Here is a 19,494-nt window from a genome sequence, read left to right on the forward strand (position 1 = left end):
ATTCTCCGAGCCTGTCGACTAAGGGCTCCTGATGAGCCTGGTGGACGGGAGAGCCGGCCATCTGACTTTTGGCCTGGCTGCCCGTAGCGGTCAGGCTGAAAAATCAAAAGCCATCCTCCCCAGGCCCACAGCCACCCAGGGGCTCCTCTGCACCATCTTGCCTCCACGAGTGCCACACTCTGACCAGCTGAACCAGGCAAGCCACGGGAAGCTTCTCAAGGTCTTTCCCTGGTGTGGGCTTGGATGCGAAAAGCACCTGGCCGTTCATCAGCTGTTGCAAGAAGTGTGCAGAGTAGGAGTAGCGATGGGGCTGTAGCTTTCCACAGCATCTCAATTTGGGCAGCTTTCCATTTCCCTTTTCTGTGTAATGTCCCTCCCACGGGTTTCACTTGCGGAGCTGTACGACTCTGGCAGGGTGGCCATTTAGAAATCTTTTCCTTGCTTTTCTTTTTCACCTGGCCCCAGCGTTAGGACCGTTTGGGTGTTTCAGTGTGTGTGTTTTCCCATTTGGAGGCATTTGGAAGTTTGGAAGGGGAGCCGAAAGAGGCGTCTTTTTCACAAGCAAGTTGGCTTTCTGCACAGGTAGGGCCCTTGGCCGTAAAGCTTAGCTCCGTCAGTGCGTCTGCATGGGGTTCCTCCAGTGCCTCAAGAGCCCGTGCTAAACTCTCGGTGTGGGCGTTTGGCTTGCGCCAGTCAGAGTGCCGTGCCTGTGTCTTCCCAGGGCCGGCTCCCGTGAGGCGCGCATAACTTGGGAGGAAAGGGGTAGAAGAGGAAGCAAGTGAAGCTGACTTTGAGTGGTGGTGCCCCTGGGCGGAGTGGTCCTCCTGCTCCTTCCTGTCGGAGGTGTGGGCTCGAGTGTGGGCTTGGGGGGTCTGGCTGTGGGCGGTGGGAGGATGGTGTCCAGGGAAGTCCCAAAGGTCACCCTGCGCCGGCGGAGTGTTGCGTTGCATGCGGGCCGGATAAAGCTCAACAACCAATATGATTGCAAGCTGAATCGTTTATTATTTACAATGCATCATATTATATAGGCTTCTCCATATTAGCAAACGTCAGACACACCAACATTACATTGCTGCTGATTGGTTCTTTGTCTGATACACACACTTTTCACATGCATGGCCCTTTGCTGACTGGTTTCCCATTTCCCATGCAACTTATCTGATCCCAGTTAGGCCACCTGGCGTCTGTCTCCCACGGGCTAGCTCTCAACTTTCTCATAACAACTTTATCTAACTCCTCTATTCTTGTTGTCCTGCTGCTGTAACTTTCCACCAAGGCAGCATAGGGATGATGTAACCCCACATCTCCCCCTCTTTTCTTAAAAAAAAGAAAAACATCCAATAAACCTCTCCAAACTTCATAACAAAAGGCGTACAAAACAGGGCAAACAAAATAAATAAAAAAAAAAAAACAACTCCCAACGCAATTATTCCCATATGGAGAAGAAAATTAACCCAAGTGGGCCAATCAAAGCCATTAAGCCAGTCCCACAAAGGATTACAATTATGCATAAGCTTATGCATATTATCCTGCAATTGCTAAAGCAACGCATACATAAAATGCAAATAATCAAATAAATTTATACAACACATACCTTCAAAATTCTTACAACCATGTCCTTGCTTTCCAAAACTATAGGTATGCAAATTTTAATAACCATTCTAAAATAAAAGAGTTGGCCAATAAAATTTCTCTCTTACTTAAGAAAATGTATCAAACTTTAGCATATCACATTTTTCTTCTGATGTATTCAAACACTTTGTATTTTAAATTAAATAAAACCAGTATCTGCATTTCAATCTTACTCTTCAGCTTAATTTCAAATCAGACCATCTCATAAAAATATTAAACACAACAATTCTGGCTACAAACAAACACCACAAAACAAAACATAAAATACAAAACTGAAATTTTTACTCTATTAGTAAATGCATGGTATATTAAATGCTATACAGCTAACATAAAATTTCTTTAATATCTAAAAAACAAAAACAAATTTACCCCTACTGGGCAATCAATCATTACTTAAAATATACAAATACACTATATAGCTTGCAGGCAAAACAGGGGAATTACCCCATATATTCTTATATATGTTTTATAGGCAGCTCAGGTTTCAGTGGCTTCTACCTTATCAGTTAAATAACTTGCATTAATACAGATGCTTTCTGGCTTGCTTTTTACTTTTAACTCCTGCTTTTAAACACTGAAAGAAAACATTACCACTTACAATGCCCTTAAAGCCTAATACAAGTTCAATTACATAGCACTATATACATTCTTCAGCTAATGCAACAAAATTATTCATAGCCAAACAATTGCAAACTAATTTCTTTGCCTAAATTTATTGCAAACATTTAAAAACACCAAAAACTTTTCTTTTAGCATTTTACAAAATTCAGCTACTATTCCCTCCAGCAACCACAGAGTTAACCTTTTACTCTGCCTAACATTACTCGCTTGTAGTTAATTACCTTTTCTATCAACTACACCCTCAAGGTTATCAACCAATTTTCCAAGCTTGTTGTCTGTTGCCCGCCGCCTGGGCCCGATCCTTTTTTCCTCTTCAAATTCTCTGTCTATTGCCTGCCTGCCTGGGCCCGATCCTTTTTTCCTCTTGCTAAACCGTTCCTTACATAAACACCAACTATTCCACTATCAATTTAGCTAAGAGGGTGTACTTCTTAACTAGCCCCCACCCTTCTAGTCTCTACTGCAAGCAATTATCTGTACTTTCCCACCGTGGGGGCTACATTTTTATGCATAACTTTAATTACAACATCTGCATTCAACCTATCTATTATAATATTGACTACATCTAATATCAAGCAATCTACAACAGCCAATAATCAGCACATAACACAAAATTAACAAAACCTAATAAGGCTAACAAAAGCACTTTACATAAAAATACTTTGGGTTACATAAATTCAAAGCCATTCTCCCAAATTACCTAAATTTATGCCTAAATAACCCACAACTCCCCCCTTTGAGAATACTCAACAAACCTTTTGGCCGAGTTTTCTCAAACTCTAAAAACAAAAAAACAAGTAGGCTCTAAAAAATTGGGGTTAGTAACGGGGGGGGGGGGGTAATATCATTTACAATCCAGTTAGGGAGGGGCAATACATGCTAAAATTTTATCCAAAACACAGGGCGCAGCCTGTAGAATAAATCCCAAAATCCAATTAACATCACATTTCTCAGCAGGAGTCCCAAATTTCTTCCTGCCAGTATACAATTCTTCGTTTCTTCACCAGGGTCAGTTCTCAATGTCCTTTTAGTCAGGAATTTCTGGACTTTGGCAATATCAACAACGTGAGTGTTTTTTCTTCTTTTCCACCACCGTCGTGGTTCAGCTTCTACAGGGGAAATAATCAGGACATGGGGGCTGCAGCGGACAAGGGAGAGATTAGCCAGCACGTTACCTTGTCCTTTTTTCCTGCTGTTTAAAAGCACAATGGAACTAAAAAATAATTAGGCCAATCATCAGTAGGAAAATTCTCCTGATGTGAAGGGGTCTTTTGCAATAAAATCATGGGTCCAGGCAATCAGTCTCCTGGTTGCAAAAATGGCAGGGCTGCTAGGATCTTTGGGCAGCTCTTCCATACCTGTGAAAGGAGACAGCTAACACAGTCCGTTAGTGCCTGGCAGGATTTTGCAGCTCTCATTAGCTTTTTTGGGCCCAGTCAAGCTCTCTTTAGTCTGGGCTGTTCGCCAAGTCTTAGCTGTTAGCAATGTGTGTCCTTGACTGGGGCTAGAAAAGAATGAGCTTTTCTTTGGGTAAATCATCCTGTTCCTTTTCTTTCCCTGCTTGGCTTCTTTTAAACTGTAAATCCTGTGTCAGAACACCCAGCTGTTGCTGCTCATACCGGAGAAGCATAACGGTTTTCCCGGCACTGTCCCCGGCTCAGACCAGCCAGCGTAGGACGCCTTCTTCGGGCTCCTGCCAAAACAACTTACTTGCTTGTAGGTCCGAGCGACCTCCGGGGCCACGGCACGAGCCTCTGCCTGCGCCGTGCACTCCAACGCCTTCCCGTCCAGGGCTCGCTTCCAGCGGAGCACCTCCTCGTCCTGTGCCCGAAGGCCGGTCAGGAGGAGCCTCCCCAACTCCCCCTCTCTTCTTAATAAGTAAATCAGTGCAGCAGGGGAAATCTTTTCCCCCTGTCGATTCATAATGTGCAAATAAAGCTTCTGTGTTATCTTTTCTTCAGCTGATACAGCGGTACTCACGTTAGCTGCTCTGCCCTTCTCCTCCGCGGCTTATAGCCGCTGCTTTCCTCCGCGACTTATAGCCGCCCCTCTCCTCCGCGGCTTATAGCCGCTCTCCTCAGGGCTCAGGTGCGTCTCTCTTTTCGGACGCCCGGGGGCTTCTCCAGCACTCCCTGCTGCAGCTCCTCTGCTCGCCTCTGGGCTCAGGGTCCTGGCCGTTCGCCTCTGGGCTCAGGCTCCCGACACTATCATCATTCGATACGAATCACGTCGGATAAGCACTCCCCACCTCTGGGCTCAGGCTCCTGGCCGTTCGCCTCTGGGCTCAGGCTCCCGACACTATCATCACTCGATACGAGTCACGTCGGATAAGCACTCCCCGCCTCTGGGCTCAGGCTCCTGGCCGTTCGCCTCTGGGCTCAGGGCTTCTCCTCCTGGGTCAGGCCACCGACACTTTCATTCAATACGAATCACGTCGGGGTCACCATTTGTTGCATTGCATGCGGGCCGGATAAAGCACAACAACCAATATGATTGCAAGTTGAATCGTTTATTATTTACAATGCATCATATTATATAGGCTTCTCCATATTAGCAAACGTCAGACACACCAACATTACATTGCTGCTGATTGGTTCTTTGTCTGATACACACACTTTTCACATGCATGGCCCTTTGCTTACTGGTTTCCCATTTCCCATGCAACTTATCTGATCCCAGTTAGGCCACCTGGTGTCTGTCTCCCACGGGCTAGCTCTCAACTTTCTCATAACAACTTTATCTAACACCTCTATTCTTGTTGTCCTGCTGCTGTAACTTTCCACCAAGGCAGCATAGGGATGATGTAACCCCACAGCGGAGTGTGAAGCCTCTCCCCTAGGTTGGGGTGCCGAGGATTAAGCCTTCCTCTGTGGCTTGGGCTGGGGAGCATGATCCGGCGTCGGGTCCATTTGGGTGGAGCTGGCGGCCGGCAAGAATTTGGGCCATCAGGTCAACCCTCTGTGGAAATGGGGGTGAGCCGGCAGGCCTGCGATTTTGGCTTCGCGGGCGGGCAGCTCAAGCCTGGCCTCCTATGAGCCTGGAAGGCAGCCGGCCGGGCTCACCCGTCTCCTCCCCGGGCCCAAGTTCCTTTCAGGCAGCAGGTGGAGCGAGGAGCCCAGGGAGGTCTCAAGAGCCTACGCCAGTGCCCAGCAGGGCTCTTGCCCGCTCCCAGCCCACCTGGTTTTGGCCTCTGCCACCCCTAGCAGTCAGCCAAAAGACCAGAAGCCACCCTCTCCCTCCTGCACCCCGAGTGGCCAGCATAGGGCTTGAACCCATGACCTTGGCGTTATTAGCACCACGCTCTAATCAGCTGAGCTAGCCGGCCTACAGGGTGCCCTCTCTTGCCTGACCCTTTTGGAAGGAGTCACCGGCTGGCGCGGGGAACGATGTGGCCTCCGTTATCGAATGAATGGATCAAGACAGCACTTGCCAAGGTAGGGGAATTAGCTCAAGTGGTAGAGCGCTCGCTTCGCATGCGAGAGGCAGCGGGATCAATGCCCGCATTCTCCAGCGGCAAGGCAGCCGCGGGACCTTCTCTTGCCCTTCTTTTAGAAGCCATGGACAGTCAGCCAGCTCAGCTCCTCCAGTGGCCTCCATCCCTCTCCCCGCTTGGCCTCCCAAAAGGCCAGCCCTTGCGGAGCACAAAGCTCTTCCACCCCGGCCCTTCTCCCCCTTGCGCTGACTGGGAGGCTGGCGACAGCTGGGGGAAGTTAGCTCAAATGGAAGAGCATGGGAGAAGTAGTCAGACCCATACACACATTCTCCAGCCTGCTCTGCTCTGCTTTGCTCTGCTGTGCTGGGCTCTAGTGGGGGACCTGCACCTTTCTTTCTGAGCTCTCACTGGAGCACAATCCCTTTCCTCCTCCCTCCCTGCTAGTCTACGCCAAGCTCATTGGCCAGGAGGGAGAGCCACTCAAATACAGAATTACTCACATCCCAGGGGTCCATGAAGAGAATGAGGAGATGGGCGGGGTGGCATGCGATACCAGCTCAGCTGAGACCGTGAGACCTCGCAGCCTCCTGATCTCAGGCAGCATGGCAGCCGTGGAGCAGAGCAGAGCACGCAGACAGCTTGGAGACAGCCAAAGCGGGGAAGGGCTGCGTTGGTCTGGAAGAGGGAGTCGGTGGCTGTCTATCCTGGCGGAGGCAGGGTCGTTTTGCTGTATGCTGGGCCAGAGGCCATGGAGTCTGCTAGAGTTGCTGAGCTGGGCCTGCTTCTGGCTTTGCTTGGGTTAGAGGAAAGTGGTGAAGATAAGAACGGCCCTCCTGGGTGAGACCGATGGTCCATCTAGGCCACTATCACGTCTTCTGACAGTAACCGATGCCAGGCGCTTCAGAGGCAATGGCCAGAGCATGCAATCGTCAAGTGATCTATCCCTGTGTTGTCTTCTGAAGCTTGGTGCTTGTTTCAGGGGCTAACTCTCAGCCCAGACACACTCCAGGGAAGGAGCGTTGGTGTTTGTGCCGAGGAGCGTGGCTGGGACTTGGACCCCCTTCCCCAGCTTTGGGTAGCACGCCCCCCTTCCCCCCATTTCAGGCTGTGTTCTGCTTAAGGCCACAGAGCCCTTGCCTTTTTTTGCCCGGTGCCTGAGAGTCAGGCCAGCTGAGGGGAATTAGCTCAAGCGGCAGAGCGCTCGCTTTGCATGCGAGAGGTAGTGGGGGACGCTGCCCGCATTCTCCGAGCGTGTCGACTAAGGGCTCCTGATGAGCCTGGTGGACGGGAGAGCCGGCCATCTGACTTTTGGCCTTGCTGCCCGTAGCGGTCAAGCCGAAAAATCAAAAGCCATCCTCCCCAGGCCCACAGCCACCCAGGGGCTCCTCTGCACCATCTTGCCTGAGCCGGTGGAAGTGGAGCCTGGAACTGAGCTGAAGCATTGTTCGCTTCACATGGAGGTGAAAACACGGGGCACAGATCTTTGAGCACAACCCTCGTCCTGAGGAATTGGGGGGGGGCTGCACAAAGAGAGACCGGCTCTCCCTGGCGGGACTGCAGCGGCTCTTCACAGGGGCAGTCCCACTGGCAATTCGTACCAGAGTTTTGAAAGCCTCCTTTTCTGGCCTGGCTCCCCTCTCTTGAGGGAGACTGGTGACCCCAAACTTCCCAGAAACCATCATAGCGAGGCCAACCTGAGCACAGACACCTGCTCAGCACCCCGGGGTGCAGCCCTGAACTCCAGCAATCAGCTACACTCAGCTGCCCACCTAACAAGCGTTACACACAGGAGCCTTCGTGCCCCGCGTGTTCAGGTCCCTCCCAGCGCCAGCTTTAAACTCCGCTGCTCAGTTCTAAGCTTTGGCCACACGGGGGCAGCCTGGAGCTCAGCCAACGCTTCCCATTGCTGGTTGCGTTTCCCGCTCCTCGTGGCAGGTTCACACCCCGCAGGCAGATCTCTGAATCGGAGCCGAACAGTTCCCCAAATCCAGCGCTTTAGCAGCAGCTTTGCTAGGAAAGCGCTGACGTCACCAAGTAAAGTAAGAGCCAGAGCGCTGTGTCCAGGATCTTCTCTTGGGCCCCTCACCGTGGTGTCTGTCAGGCGCAAGGAGAAACCAGGGAAATGTTTTCATGGCGTTTAAGGGCAGAAGGGGCCATTAGCTCAGCTAGTCTGACCCCCGAATAACACAGAATTACACCATGACACGTATTGATCCCACAGACCTTAGATAGATCAAAGCGTTTCAGCCCTCAGGAAGGAGGCTAAACTGGGTACCAGAGGCAGCGGACAAGGGGCCCCCAAGGCAATGGCAGGGAGCTGACGAGGTAAAATATGCCCAGATGATCCCAGCAGGCGACCCACCCCCATGCTGCAGAGGTGGGAGTCCCTGTTCCTCCTGCCCTTAAGAATCTCTGGTGGTAAGTGGGTGCCCCCAGTTCCCCAGATAAGAATCCTCCATGTGGTTTCCCTGGCTTCACCTCCAAATAAGAACATTGTGTGGAGGGAGTGGGAGGAAGGTTGTCTGGCAGATATGTAAAGGGGGACTGTGTCTCCCTGTCTGGCCCAGGTTCCTGGGAGGAAGTGATCTCAGTGTGTCTGGCTGTCTCCATTCCTCCCACCCATAAGAATCCCTGGTGTGTGGGTGCACCCTAGACCATTAAGGATCTCTGGTGGGTGGGTGTCTCTCTCCCCCTAGTCAGGATCTCTGGGGCGTGCCTGTATAAAAGGAGACTTTGACTCACCCAGGCTGGGCTGCCATCATGGAACAGACCAGGTCCTTCTGTGGAGGTTTTGCGTTCCTCCAAGGACGTGATCTCAGTGTGTGTGGGTGTCCCTGTCCCTTCAACCCTTAACAATCCCTGGTGCGTGGGTGCGCTGGGCCCTATTACAATCCCCTCTGTCTTACCCCCCATGAGGGATCCGGTGGATGTGGGTGTTCTCCACACTACTGAGGGTGTCTGGTGCCCCTGTCCCTCCTGGTTAATAGTGGAGTGTGTGGGTGTCCCCCCGCCCATTAAGGATCCGTGTTGTGCGGATGCCCCCGTTCTTCTCATTAAGAATGGTGCAATGGAGCATATGGGTGTGTCCCGCACCCCATGAACTAGCTCCCGTGTGTGGTTCCCCTGCCCCCATCCAGGCTCTGTGGTGTGTGGGTGTCTCTGTTCCCCTTTTCAAGATCTGTGTGGCAGGGGGGGGTACCTCCCCCCAAGTCAGAATCCCCAGCGTGTGGGTGCTCCCATCCCCCCACCCAGGCTCTGCGGGGGAGGGGGGTGTCTAAAAAGAGACCGTGTCTCACCCAGGCTGCGCTGCAGGGGCTATTCACAGGTGCGATCCCAGTACTGATCAGCACGGGAGATTTGACCTGCTCCGTTTCTGACCTGGGCCGGTTCACCCCTCCTTAGGCAACCTGGGGACCCCAAGCTTCCCCAGGATCACCACATTGATGCCAAATTTAGTGTGGACACCCGATTGGCACAGCCCCCAACTCCTGAGCTCAAGCAATGCACCGGCCTCAGCCTCCCCAGGCGCTGGGATCACAGGCACCAGCCATGGAGCCCGGCTTGTTTTGCGATCTGGCAGCTGGAACTTTAAACTCTGCTTGTGAGCTCTGTGCCTTGGCCAGACGGGGACAGCCTGGAACTGGGAAATGCTCCTGCTCCCCCCGCCCCCGTCTCATGTCGAGCTGCAGGCGCCGCTGTCCTGCCAGGTAAGATCCCGGTTGTTTCGGTGCCCCCTTCCCCCGCCCAGGTGTGCAGGTACCTCTGCCCCCCATACAGAATCCTGGATGTGTGGGTGTCCGTCCCTCTGCAGAGGATCCCGGAGTGTGGATGCCCTTGTCTCCCCTACAAGATCCTGGGTGTGTGGGTGCCACTCTCCCCCCAGCAGATCTCTGGTGGGTGGGTCCCCAGGGTGTGAGTGCTCCCATCCCCCGATACAGGCTGGGGGGGGGTATAACTGGCTCTCCCTGTCCTGCCCAGGCGGTGCTACAGCAGCTGTTCACAGGGGCAGCAACCCCACTGTCACCCTGCAGCTTTAACCTGCTCCAGGGGTGACCTGCTTCACCCTCCTGTGGGAGCCCGGGGACCCCGAACTGCCCAGAATCACCTGATTGATGCCGAGCTTAGCACAGACACCGGCTCAGCATGGCAGGGAGCTGCCCTGAGCCCTGACAATCAGCTTCCCTCAGCCTCCTGCTGCACAGCGAGGGTCCCACGCGAGAGGCTTTGGGCCCAGTTTGTTCAGGAGCGTCCCAGGCTCCAGCTGTAAACTCTGCTGGTCAGTTCTAATCTTTGGCCACACGGGGGCGGCACTGACGGTCCTATCTAAACGCTGTTTACGTTCGACCCTTCGGATCGCAGATTGTAACCCGCGGGCAGATCTCTGAGTGCAGCCAAATCCCTCCCCAAACTGAACATTGAAGCGGCAGCTCCCATTGGAAAGATCAGGATTTTTGCCTTTAAAAACAAGGAAAATGTCTCCAGCGAGAGACTGAAGAAGCTCAATTGATTTCATTGACTGGAGGCTAAGAGGCGATTTAATCATTGTTTTAAATACGTTTTACAAATTCCCAGAGGGGGGGAATATGTGATTTAAAGGGTTCTTTAATTCACCAGACAAAGATTGAACACGACCCCATTGGCTTGCAGTCGATGTCAGAAAATCCCACCTGGAAATGACCATTTTTTAACCGTGAGGCTAATTATCTAGTGGAACAAGCTCCGCAAGGGAGGTGGTAATTTCCCCATCACTTGCAGTTTGTAAATCAAGACCGCAGCTCTTGCTGCAAGATACCTGGTGTGTGGGTGTCCCTGTTCTGTGTTTCGGGATCCCTGGTACATGGTGCCTCCATCCCACCAGTTCAGGATCCCCACAATGGGAGCTCCCATCCCCCCATACAGTCTCTGCGGGGGAGGGGAGGTGTCTAAAAAGAGACCGTGTCTCACTGTCTTGCCCAGGCTACGCTGCAGGGGCTATTCACAGGTGCGATCCCACTACTGATCAGCAGGGGAGATTTGACCTGCTCCGTTTCCGACCTGGGCTGGTTGACCCCTCCTTAGGCAACCTGGGGACCCCAAGCTTCCCAGGGATCACCATATTGATGCCGAACTTAATGCGGACACCTGATCGGCACAGCCCCCTGACCAGGCCAGAGAGAGCAGAAGGTTTCCCGTATTGTTTCCCGCTCTTGTTTTCTTGACTAGTTTCTCCTCTGCACCAGCTTGCTCTTTTGCTTTGTGAGCCTAGCTAGCTCAGTTGGTAGAGCCTCAGACTTTTAATCTGAGGGTCCAGGGTTCAAGTCCCTGGTCAGGTGATAAACTACTCAGGAAGGTCTTAAACTGTGTTTCTGGAGTCCTCTTTCATGTTACTTTTTCTCTCTAGGATTTTGCCTTTCCTCAGAAGGGCCTTTGTGTGGGGGGGATTGAAGGGGCAACTTCCTGACAGCCCCTCTGTCCTTGCAGCCTGGAGGAATAAAGGCCTCTGGGCATATAGCATGTTCCTTCCCTGCACACACACACACACACACAGAATATCCCTAAGGAATTACAATCACCTGCTGCCTTCCCCTGTCCTGCTGGATCCCCAAACAAGGATGCTCTTCAGCCTAAACCCATGTCCCCTCTTTTCCCAGTGCCCCTCAGACCCAACCCTCAGACCCTCCTATGCTCACTGCTCCTCAATCCCAACCAGAGCCTGCTCCTCTTCACCCTTCTCCTCTGTCCCAACCCACAGCCCCCTCCTATTCCCAGTGCCCCTCAATACCAACCCACAGGCCCCTCCTATTCCCAGTGCCCCTCAATCCCAACCCACAGGCCCCCCTCCTCACGCTGCTTCTCAATCCCAACCCACGGCTCCCTCAATCCCTCCAGCAGAAGGTGCTTCAGACCCCCTCAGGAAGATTTTCTTGCAAGGTTTCGTGTACGAGTCTGCATGTGGATTTTACAGTATGTTGGAAATAGGTTGGGTTGCCGAAATGATCACTTGTGGCTGGTGTTGGATTCCCAGTCTCCATGTTACAGGGGCAGGAGAAATAAAGGGTTGTTCTCCTTGCTGTGTGACTTGAGGGCAGCACAACTGTGCTTGGCAGACCCCGATTGAGGGACTCACCCTCAATTCAATAGCACTTGCTAGGCAGGGGACAGGGGTTCCAAAGCCAAGTGGGCTGGGGTCTGGGTCCCAATACTAAAATGTAGGTGTCAGACCAACGTTAGGACAGGGGGGCTGTGGCGGGATGAGTGAGTCCCTAAACACCATAGTAAGTACGGTGCCTCCTTATTTCCCCCCTTTTCCACCCAGGCTGGCAGGTGAACTCTACAGAGGCACCTCTGGGCTTGCACTGACTAAGGACAACAGCTGTGAGGGGGGTGCAGAGGGGGGGGCCTCATGTTAAAGGACTTTTGGTTGCTGGACTTACGAACCGTAGGGAGAAAGACACTGCCCAGCTTATCTGGGGGTGGGTCTTTCCCTTGTGGTTTATGTTTATGTGTTGGGGCTGCTGACATGACTTCTGCTAACCCTGGGCTTACATTGCAGTGTAGACATACCCTGAGAGGGCATCTAGACTGTGATAAAATCCCTGTGGCCCGGCTGGCCTGGATGATCTGATTTGGGCTCCTGGGGCTCAGACTGGAGCCCAGGCTCGGCGACCCTCACCCCTCGTGGGGTCTTGGAGGCTGGGCTGAAGCCCAAGTGTCTACACTGTAATTTTATAACCCTGCAGCACAAGCCCCACAAGCCTGAATCAACTGACCCAGGGTTTGAGAATAGTGACTTGGGTGTGTTAATGGCAGTGTAGACATAATGCTAGGCTATGTCCACACTGCAATGAAACACCCACGGCTGCCCCGTGCCAGTGCAGGCTCCCAGGCAAGGGCTGTGGGGTGGTAAATTTGCAGTGTAGACATCTCCGCTCAAGCTCAATATCGGGCTCTGGACCCCACAAGGTTGGGAGGGAGTTTAGCAAGCAAAAAAGGTAAATTGTCAGTGGAGTATTCCCCTGGACTCAACGGCATTTCTCCATTGGTCTGTCTGCTTTGGGGCAGGGACAATAACACGTCCTGCTGCTTTCGTTGTTTCAAAGGGCGGTTTAGGATTTTCATTGTCATACACGGTGCACAAAGCAGGACTCAACCCTCGGTGCAAACTAAATGAGCTGCCCACAGATTCTGGCAGCCACAATGAGCCATTTGGTGTGAGAGTCCAGACCTGCCTCGTCCCAGAGGGAGGGGGTCATCTGCGAGGGGCTTAGAACACTCATCTACCACCTCCTAACTCCCAAACTTTCAGTAACTCTGTTATCAGTGCCTGTGAGTGTTATTTAAACCATAAAACCAGCCACCCTGGGCTAGACCACAGGTCCCTCTAGCTTCTTATTTTTTCTTTTTACAGTAGCCAATACCAGGTGCCCCAACAACCAGTCAACAAGGCACTACTGGGAGTTGAATCCAGGATCTCCTGTTTACAAAACAGGTGCTTTAGCCAGCTAAGCCATGGTGCCTGCTTGTGTCTAAGCTCTCATGTCTGCCCAAACCTGACTCCCTGCCATCCCCACCGGGGCCTGACAAGCTTTGCTTGCATTTGGATTCTTCAAAACAGAGGAGCAGGTGACATTTTCCTTGCAAGCTCTGTGTGTGTGTGTGTGTGTGTGTGTGTGTGTGTGTGTGTGTGTGTGTGTGTGTGTGTGTGTGTGTGTGTGTGAATCTTTGTCCAGGTCTGCACTACAAAGTTATTTCAGCAGAATTATATTGCTCAGGTGTGTGAAAAACACATGATGCTCCCTCGGTCAGCAGCTTGTGGCTGGTGCACACACTATAATGCCACGTCTGGCGACAAAACTGCCCTGTTTTGCTGACAAAATAAAATCATCTCAACGAGAAGCCTAGAGCTTTTTGCAGCAAACTTAAAGTGACAAATTGTCAGTGTAGACGCTGCTGTTCATTATATCACCATAACTGGACTCCTCCAGTATCCCACAATGCCTGCTATGAACTCGCCTGCCCTGCATTCCTGCTACAGAGCCATGGGCCCCTCCCCTTTCATCGCTCTGGGAAGTTCTGACAGCTGAGCCTGCTGCTCTGCTCCGGCAGCCAGGAGCAAATCACCGCCGTGGATATTGCTCTCTCCCGCACTGCGAACACAGAGCAGGCGGCAGAAGCAGGGGCGGCTCTACGAATTCTGCCGCCCCAAGCAGGGCGGCGCGTTGCGCCGCTCACGCCACCGGGCGCCGGTCCCGCGCCTCCGCGGGACCTCCCGCAGATGTGCCGCTGGTCCCACGCCTACGGTGGAGCTTCCACAGTTATGCCTGCGGGAGGTCCACATGAGCCGCGGGACCAGCGCACCCGCCGCAGTCATGCCTGCGGGAGGTCCGGTCGTCCTGCGGCTCCGTTGGATCTCCCACAGGCATGACTGCGGAAGGTCCGCCGGACCCGCCTGCCGCCCTCCCATTAAAATGCTGCCCCACATGCGCGCTTGGCGCACTGGGGTCTGGAGCCGGCCCTGGGCGGAAGCTTCCTTACAGTGCGGGGGGTGGGCCTTACGGCCCATGGACCTCTAAACCCCCATGAGCCAGCACCCCTGACACCGAGCCAGGCAGGTAGCAGCATGTGTGTGTTTGACAAAGACTGCTGTGCTGTGTTGAGCCAGTGAGGGAAGCGGGGGCTGATATTGGTGCTGTCCCCCTCCCCCTGCCTAAGGACTGGTTGCTTCCAGCAGCTGTCTGAACTTAGAGACAGCGCCGACACTCTCACTCTTCTCTAACACACACACTCCCTCTCCCCACACACAGTCTCTGCCCCATCACACACACTTCAGGTGAAAAGCGGCTGTCAATGTAGTAGGATGTGATGCTGTACCAGCCTATGAGACATTGCAAACCCTTCCCAAAGCACCCTGCAGCCAGTTGCACAGTGGGATAGCTACCCACAGTGCACTGCTCTCTGTGGCGATCCAAGAGTTGCTAGCGTGGATGTGCTCTGGTGACACAAGCCGCATAGTGTGGATACGCAACAGCAGTTTAATTAAAATGCTTTAAGTAAAGCCGCATAACTCTGTTGTGTAGACACAACCTGAGAGTGAGACAAGACCTAGCTCCTGTTGACACCAAGGATGCTCAGCCACTGAAACTAAATTGTTAAATTTAAAGAATGGCAAGTTCCTCCATAGTTGGCAGGACTCAACCCCGAGCAAGGAGCCACCAATGGATTTCTAATCTATCACCTTAATCGCTCAGCCACAACTACTTGCTTTATGCAGTTTTCTCACTACACTCTAGTTCTGATCTCACTGAGTGATCATTTCCAATTGTTTAACCAGACCAGCTTCTACACCCCACACACTGCTATGCTTGTGTCCATGGCTGAACAGCAAGAATTCCTGCCCATTTCCCTTCTGGCTGGAGTATGATGAGAATATGTTTGTGGTTAATGACGTTGCTGAGGATTGTTGTCCCTTTCCTGCCTTGATTAATCCTGCCTTCATTCAGACAGTCCCTTTCCCGCCATATCCCCAGCACATCAGTGATTGCAATAGCAGGGGGCAGGTTTTCTCTGAGGCACTGAGCTTTGCCAGGGGGTTGGTGGCTCCTTTCTTTCCTCACCCTGGAGTAAACTCAGCTTTTTATTCCATCCCTGATGTTTCATGGAATAACAACACAGCATGAAGAAAGAGTTGGGCACAGCGGGTCTCAGGGAGGAAGAAGAGAGGTGCAAGCGGTGGGCTGGGCTGGGCTGGGCAGGGGAGGGGACAGAGACGTGTGGGTGGCAGGCAGGATGGGTGTCACGGGAGGGGACAAAGAGGTGTGGGTGGGGGCAGGGCAGGTCTCAGGGGAGGGGGCAGAGAGGTGTGGGTGGTGGGCAGAGCGGGTCTCAGGGGAGGGGCAGAGAGGTGTGGGTGGTGGGCAGAGCAGGTCTCAGGGGAGCGGCAGAGAGGTGGGTGGTGGGCAGGGCAGGTCTCAGGCGAGGGGCAGAGAGGTGTGGGTGGTGGGCAGGGCAGGTCTCAGGGGAGGGGCAGAGAGGTGTGGGTGGTGGGCAGAGCAGGTTTCAGGGGAGGGGCAGAGAGCTGTGGCTGGTGGGCAGGGCGGGTCTCAGGCGAGGGGCAGAGAGGTGTGGGTGGTGGGCAGAGTAGGTCTCAGGGGAGGGGGCAGAGAGGTGTGGGTGGTGGGCAGGATGAGTGTCACGGGAGGGGCAGAGAGGTGTGGGTGGTGGGCAGGGCAGGTCTCAGGGGAGGGGCAGAGAGGTGTGGGTGGTGGGCAGGGCAGGTCTCAGGGGAGGGGCAGAGAGGTGTGGGTGGTGGGTAGAGCAGGTCTCAGGGGAGGGGCAGAGAGGTGGGGGCGGTGGGCAGGGAGGGTCTCAGGGGAGGGGCAGAGAGGTGTGGGTGGTGGGCAGGGCAGGTCTCAGGGGAGGGGCAGAGAGATGTGGGTAGTGGGCAGAGCAGGTCTCAGGGGAGGGGCAGAGAGGTGGGGGCGGTGGGCAGGGCAGGTTTCAGGGGAGGGGCAGAGAGGTGTGGGTGGTGGGCAGAGCAGGTTTCAGGGGAGGGGCAGAGAGGTGTGGGTGGTGGGCAGGGCAGGTCTCAGGGGAGGGCACAGAGGTGTGGGTGGTGGGCAGGGTGGGTCTCGGGGAGGGGCAGAGAGGTGTGGGTGGTGGGCAGAGCAGGTCTCAGGGGAGGGCAGAGAGGTGTGGGTGGTGGGCAGAGCAGGTCTCAGGGCAGGGGCAGAGAGGTGTGGGTGGTGGGCAGAGCAGGTCTCAGGGGAGGGGCAGAGAGGTGTGGGTGGTGGGCAGCGCAGGTCTCAGGGGAGGGGCAGAGAGGTGTGGGTGGTGGGCAGGGCAGGTCTCGGGGGAGGGGCAGAGAGGTGGTGTGGTGGGCAGAGCAGGTCTCAGGGGAGGGGCAGAGAGGTGGGGGTGGTGGGCAGGGCAGGTCTCAGGGGAGGGGCAGAGAGGTGGGGGCGGTGGGCAGGGCAGGTCTCAGGGGAGGGGCAGAGAGGTGTGGGTGGTGGGCAGGGCAGGTCTCGGGGGAGGGGCAGAGAGGTGTGGGTGGTGGGCAGGGCAGGTCTCGGGGGAGGGGCAGAGAGGTGTGGGTGGTGGGCAGGGCAGGTCTCAGGGCAGGGGCAGAGAGGTGTGGGTGGTGGGCAGGGCAGGTCTCAGGGGAGGGGCAGAGAGGTGTGGGTGGTGGGCAGGGCAGGTCTCAGGGGAGGGGCAGAGAGGTGTGGGTGGTGGGCAGGGCAGGTCTCAGGGGAGGGGCAGAGAGGTGTGGGTGGTGGGCAGGGCAGGTCTCAGGGGAGGGGCAGAGAGGTGGGGGTGGTGGGCAGAGCAGGTCTCAGGGGAGGGGCAGAGAGGTGTGGGTGGTGGGCAGGGAGGGTCTCAGGGGAGGGGCAGAGAGGTGTGGGTGGTGGTCAGGGCTGGTCTCAGCTCAGGGGCAGAGAGGTGTGGGTGGTGGGCAGGGCAGGTCTCAGGGGAGGGGCAGAGAGGTGTGGGTGGTGGGCAGGGCAGGTCTCAGGGGAGGGGCAGAGAGGTGTGGGTGGTGGGCAGGGCAGGTCTCGGGGAGGGGCAGAGAGGTGTGGGTGGTGGGCAGGGCAGGTCTCAGGGGAGGGGCAGAGAGGTGGGGGTGGTGGGTGGAGCAGGTCTCAGGGGAGGGGCAGAGAGGTGTGGGTGGTGGGCAGGGCGGGTCTCAGGGGAGGGGGCAGAGAGGTGTGGGTGGTGGGCTGAGCAGGTCTCGGGAAGGGGCAGAGAGGTGTGGGTGGTGGGCAGGGCAGGTCTCGGGGGAGGGGCAGAGAGGTGTGGGTGGTGGGCTGAGCAGGTCTCGGGGGAGGGGCAGAGAGGTGTGGGTGGTGGGCAGGGCAGGTCTCAGGGGAGGGGCAGAGAGAGAGGTGTGGGTGGTGGGCAGGGCGGGTCTCAGGGGAGGGGCAGAGAGGTGTGGGTGGTGGGCAGGGCAGGTCTCAGGGGAGGGGGCAGAGAGGTGTGGGTGGTGGGCAGGGCAGGTCTCGGGGAGGGGCAGAGAGGTGTGGGTGGTGGGCAGGGCGGGTCTCAGGAGAGGGGCAGAGAGGTGTGGGTGGTGGGCAGAGCAGGTCTCAGGGGAGGGGCAGAGAGGTGGGGGCGATGGGCAGGGCAGGTCTCAGGGGAGGGGCAGAGAGGTGGGGGCGATGGCCAGGGCAGGTCTCAGGAGAGGGGCAGAGAGGTGTGGGTGGTGGGCAGGGCAGGTCTCAGGGGAGGGGCAGAGAGGTGGGGGCGATGGGCAGGGCGGGTCTCAGGGGAGGGGCAGAGAGGTGTGTGTGGTGGGCAGAGCAGGTCTCAGGGGAGGGGCAGAGAGGTGTGGGTGGTGGGCAGGGTGGGTCTCAGGGGAGGGGCAGAGAGGTGTGGGTGGTGGGCAGAGCAGGTCTCAGGGGAGGGGCAGAGAGGTGTGGGTGGTGAGCAGGGCAGGTCTCAGGGGAGGGGCAGAGAGGTGTGGGTGGTGGGCAGGGTGGGTCTCAGGGGAGGGGCAGAGAGGTGTGGGTGGTGGGCAGAGCAGGTCTCAGGGGAGGGGCAGAGAGGTGTGGGTGGTGAGCAGGGCAGGTCTCAGGGGAGGGGCAGAGAGGTGTGGGTGGTGGGCAGCGCAGGTCTCAGGGGAGGGGCAGAGAGGTGTGGGTGGTGGGCAGGGCAGGTCTCGGGGAGGGGCAGAGAGGTGGGGGCGATGGGCAGGGTGGGTCTCAGGGGAGGGGCAGAGAGGTGTGGGTGGTGGGCAGGGCAGGTCTCAGGGGAGGGGCAGAGAGGTGTGGGTGGTGGGCAGCGCAGGTCTCAGGGGCGGGGCAGAGAGGTGTGGGTGGTGGGCAGGGCAGGTCTCAGGGGAGGGGCAGAGAGGTGGGGGCGATGGGCAGGGTGGGTCTCAGGGGAGGGGCAGAGAGGTGTGGGTGGTGGGCAGGGCAGGTCTCAGGGGAGGGGCAGAGAGGTGTGGGTGGTGGGCAGAGCGGGTCTTAGGGGAGGGGCAGAGAGGTGGGGGTGGGTGGCAGGGCAGGTCTCAGGGGAGGGGCAGAGAGGTGTGGGTGGTGGGCAGGGCAGGTCTCAGGGATGGGACAGAGAGGTGTGGGGGTTGGGCAGGGCAGGTCTCAGGGGAGGGGCACAGAGGTGTGGGTGGTGGGCAGGGCGGGTCTCAGGGGAGGGGCAGAGAGGTGTGGGTGGTGGGCAGGGCAGGTCTCAGGGGAGGGGGAGAGAGGTGCGGTTGGTGGGCAGGGCAGGTCTCAGGGGCGGGGCAGAGAGGTGTGGGTGGTGGGGAGAGCAGGTCTCAGGGGAGGGGCAGAGAGGTGTGGGTGGTGGGCAGGGCAGGTCTCAGGGGAGGGGCAGAGAGGTGTGGGTGGTGGGCAGGGCAGGTCTCAGGGGAGGGGCAGAGAGGTGTGGGTGGTGGGCAGGGCAGGTCTCGGGGTGGGGCAGAGAGGTGGGGGTGGTGGGCAGGGCAGGTCTCGGGGTGGGGCAGAGAGGTGTGGGTGGTGGGCAGGGCAGGTCTCAGGGGAGGGGCAGAGAGGTGTGGGTGGTGGGCAGGGCAGGTCTCGGGGTGGGGCAGAGAGGTGTGGGTGGTGGGCAGACCTTGGGGCAGAGGGGTAGAGGCACGAGCAGCAGGCAAGGAGGCCTCAGGGGAGGAGAGGAGTGAGCAAGAGGCGGACTAGCTCTTAGGGAGCTTCCAGTGCTCATGCCCTGCCTCCCCAAATGTAAGAGTCATGGGGCACCTGTTCTCTGGGTCTTCACTAACCAAACCCCTCCCGGAGCTCTGTTGATGGGATCAGCCCTCCTGTTGACACAGTGCTGTCTGCACCGGGGCTGGGTTGATAGAACTGCATTTCTTCGGGGAG

The 19,494-nt window shown here is 56.0% G+C and overlaps 3 non-coding genes across 3 annotated transcripts; 2 read left to right on the forward strand and 1 right to left on the reverse strand.

The window, feature by feature from the left end:
* Positions 1-5,504: 5,504 nt before the first annotated feature.
* On the reverse strand, positions 5,505-5,578 carry TRNAI-AAU. Its single transcript has one exon. It is a non-coding gene; the product is annotated as a tRNA-Ile (tRNA).
* Positions 5,579-5,690: 112 nt separating this feature from the next.
* TRNAA-CGC lies at positions 5,691-5,763 on the forward strand. The gene has a single exon. It is a non-coding gene; the product is annotated as a tRNA-Ala (tRNA).
* Positions 5,764-10,925: 5,162 nt separating this feature from the next.
* On the forward strand, positions 10,926-10,998 carry TRNAK-UUU. Its single transcript has one exon. It is a non-coding gene; the product is annotated as a tRNA-Lys (tRNA).
* The last annotated feature ends 8,496 nt before the right edge of the window (positions 10,999-19,494 follow it).

Source organism: Mauremys mutica, unplaced genomic scaffold (genome assembly GCF_020497125.1).
Source record: "Mauremys mutica isolate MM-2020 ecotype Southern unplaced genomic scaffold, ASM2049712v1 Super-Scaffold_100100, whole genome shotgun sequence".
NCBI classification, from domain to species: Eukaryota; Metazoa; Chordata; order Testudines; family Geoemydidae; genus Mauremys; species Mauremys mutica.